This window comes from Myotis davidii, unplaced genomic scaffold (genome assembly GCF_000327345.1).
Source record: "Myotis davidii unplaced genomic scaffold, ASM32734v1 scaffold217, whole genome shotgun sequence".
Classification (NCBI taxonomy): Eukaryota; Metazoa; Chordata; class Mammalia; order Chiroptera; family Vespertilionidae; genus Myotis; species Myotis davidii.
Window position 1 is genome coordinate 2,241,562 of NW_006290034.1, and position 3,394 is coordinate 2,244,955.

At 41.2% G+C, this 3,394-nt stretch overlaps 1 long non-coding RNA gene across 1 annotated transcript in view; it reads left to right on the forward strand.

Annotated features, from left to right (window-relative positions):
• LOC107182954 overlaps positions 1–3,394 on the forward strand; it is a 9,359-nt gene that overhangs the window by 1,474 nt on the left and 4,491 nt on the right. The window contains exon 2 of the long non-coding RNA XR_001513714.1: positions 1,031–1,192. This is a non-coding gene — a long non-coding RNA (uncharacterized LOC107182954). The remainder of the gene's footprint in view (positions 1–1,030; positions 1,193–3,394) is intronic.

A 3,394-nucleotide genomic window follows, 5' to 3' on the forward strand; every position in this document is an offset into this window, starting at 1 on the left:
TATGCCTTAGCTTTTTTCCTGGGTTCCATCCCCCCTTGGCACTTACACACTTGTATTTTATTTATTTTATTGATGTCAGAGAGGACAGGAGAGCTAGAGAGAGAGAGAAACATGAATGGTGAGAGAGAATGATGGGTCAGCGGCCTCCTGCACGCCCCCCACGGGGGATCGAGCCCAGAACCCGCCACGTGCCCTGACCGGGAATTAGACCAGGAATCCCACCGCGACCTCCCAGTTCATAGGTCCACCCCCAACCGCTGAGCCACACCGGCCGGGCTGCTCTTACACACTTTTAACGAGCGATTCCACCTATTCTCCCGCGGATCCATCCCGCACACCATAAACAAAGATTAATTTCAAAGGCATGGAAGATGTCAATGGAGAAACTTCCTAAAAGTTTTATAACTTCCAGGAGGGAACCTAGGAGGAGATGTTTGTGACCTTTAGGCAGACTGAAGTCACCGCGCCCGTGCAGCAGGGTGATGGGCCCCTCCCCGAGGCGGTACTGGGAGGATACACAGAAAGGGCTCCACACGGCGCCTGCAGTTGGTGATGCTGGCGGACGGAGAGATGGAGTTTGGAATCTTACAGCTACCTGGTGTGCACCGGGCCATGCTCTGACAGCGAGCCTCCTTTATCCCACCGCGGTTGGTTCTCATTCTTTTTCCCATTCACGAAAGTTCTCTGAAATAACGTAGGTTCATTCACCATAGACCAATCCTCTAAATACAGTGTTTTATTGGTTCACAAAGGGTCATTTTAAGCAAACGTTATTCTACTCTGATACATTGTTTTTGAGAAAAACTTTCATTCCTATCACTCTGCCATTGAGGTTTGTGCAGTAACCTTGGTCGGCAACAAATAAATGTGGACCCAGCGATTTGTTCATGCTTAAAGTGGAAGGTGGCAACATTAAAGTAATGTTGCAAATGGAGTTTATTTCTTAGTATTTTAGTAAGCAGTCTACCAGTGAGCGGATGAGATGTGCATTTGGGATAAAAAATAAATTAAATTTTTGCACTTTTTATAGATGCTCCACACCAATAAGAAGGAAAGTTGTGGTACATTCATACAATACGATACTAGATGGGACAACAATGAAAAAGAACAAAGTTCCGCGACAAGAAAGGACATGGAGCAGACGATACCGTGGAATGGGCCGTAGCTTGTGTATAGCAAAGTCCACAAAATCGTAAGTACAGTTTGACAAATTTTTGCATATGTGTACAACCGTGTACCCACCTCCTAGATCAAAATACAGCCATTTCCAGCATCGCAGAAGACTCCCTTTGTGTCCTCCCGTACATGCCTTCCCCTCCCTGAGGTAACCGTTATCTTACCTCTACTACGATAAATTACTTTATTCTTATAAATGGAATTATAATACAATGTACTCTTTCATGTCTGGCTTCTTTGGCTCAACTTTATTTCTGTGAGATTCATCATGTTGTTTTATATAGCAGAAGTTCATTCTTTTTTCTTGCTGAATAGTATTCCATTATATGCATGTATCATGTTTATTTCTCTTCTTATTTTTCATGGATGTTTAAGATGTTTTAGTTTCGGGTCAGTATGAATAAATCTGATACGAACATTGTTGTGTATTTGTTGGACATAGCACTCATTTCTGTTGGAACATATACCCAGGAATTTAATTGCTAGGTTATAGGGTGCATGTGTTTCTAGTCTGGTAAATAGTGCGAACAGTTTTCCAAATTGTGAAACTTACATTCCCACTAACTGCTGGTGAGAGTTCCAGTTTCTCCATATCTTTGCCAATACTTAGTGCTGTGAGTGCTTTGAATACTAGTGGGTGCGTAGTGGTATGTCATTGGGATTGTAATTTGCAGTTCCCTAATGATCAGTGGTGTTCATCACCTCATATCTAATTTTTCTAGGTAATTAAAAAAATATTTTTAAGGCAAAAGTGTTTATCTCCCCACCACAGTGTCCTTTAAGTAGTGAATCTATGCTTTTGAGTACCCGCATTTCCAATAAGGGGCTCTCTGTAAACGGGCCTTGTGTGTGCGCACAGGAACTGTGTGTGCCTCAAGAGTCAGGGTGCCCACTCTTTCTGGTTTTGTTGCCAGTAACTATGTGAGTTGGGACCATTTTGCTGTTCTGAGATGAATGCTTTAATCTGGCTGAATTCTAAACCATGCTCACTGTAGGATTCAGAAACCTCTGTCTGGAGGAAGTGGATTACTTCCACTTACCTAGTGGAAAGGATACTAGATCAGTAATCAACCTGGGCTCTTTGCGGGCCTTTGCTTTATTTCATGGTCTAAACCCCAGTAAGTCTCTTCTCCCTCCTCCTCTACCTTCCTTGAGCAGATTGTGATTTGAAAATAAGCAATTCTAGAATCCTTTAAGCCTGGAGATTAGCAAAACAATATACAAAATTTTAAGACCACATAAGTTGTCATTAAATGTGCTAATAGGTAATAAGCTGTGTCGATCTTGAGTTATTCAGATTTAGCCATATGGTCACTTTTGATACTTATAGACTGTTCCCCCCTCCCACCCCCCGTGTATATCTAGAATCTTTTCAACTACAATTAAACCCTTGTCAATATCAAATTGCAGGATTTCCACAGACTTCATTTACTTGGAGTGGATTCAGTTTCGCATTTTCTAAAACCTAGGCAGGCCTGGAGTTATGATTTACCGTAACCTCATTTCCTTGCATTTTACTTTGTTTATTTGGTTTTCTGTTTGTTTTGCAGCAGTATTCACTGTTGTAACTTTGAGTGACAGTGTTTCTTTTCAGCATTTTAAAACAACTCACCATCAGAGCTCATTAAGTCTTTTGGAAATAGTGACTTATTTGGATCCCGACCCACATTTTAATCATACCTTTGCTTCTGGCTATTGCTGGTCTTTGGTCATTCACTAACAATACTTGACAAAATTCTGACAGTAGTGTAAACAGTGTTGCTTATTCCATGTACACCAATTGCAGGAACAGGGGAAAGCTGTGGTCTGGAGCCTGCCTGGGCTTTGGAGTCAAGTGGTGTGAACCCTTGAAATCAGACTCCTCTTATTAGCAGTGTAACCTTAGGAAAGTCCCCGAGTTCTCAATTGTATTTATTACGTGCAAAAGTCAGATAATAAAGGTACTTCCCTCATCGGACTATCATGTGGATTGAATGGGGTAATACTACACATTTGAACAACTTTGAAAAGTGTCTTGTACTTAGAAATCACTCATTAAATGTCAGTTTCCTTATAGATATTACTGTCTTTAGGGTTTTCGTGAGGATTAAATGTGATGATATAAGTAAAATGTATGTCAAAAGGCCTGCTGATATTACTACCAAACAAAGATTTTTCTCTGGCCAGTTGGTTCTACACGATTTCTGTGTATTAAGTAATATTGCACTTTAGGACACTC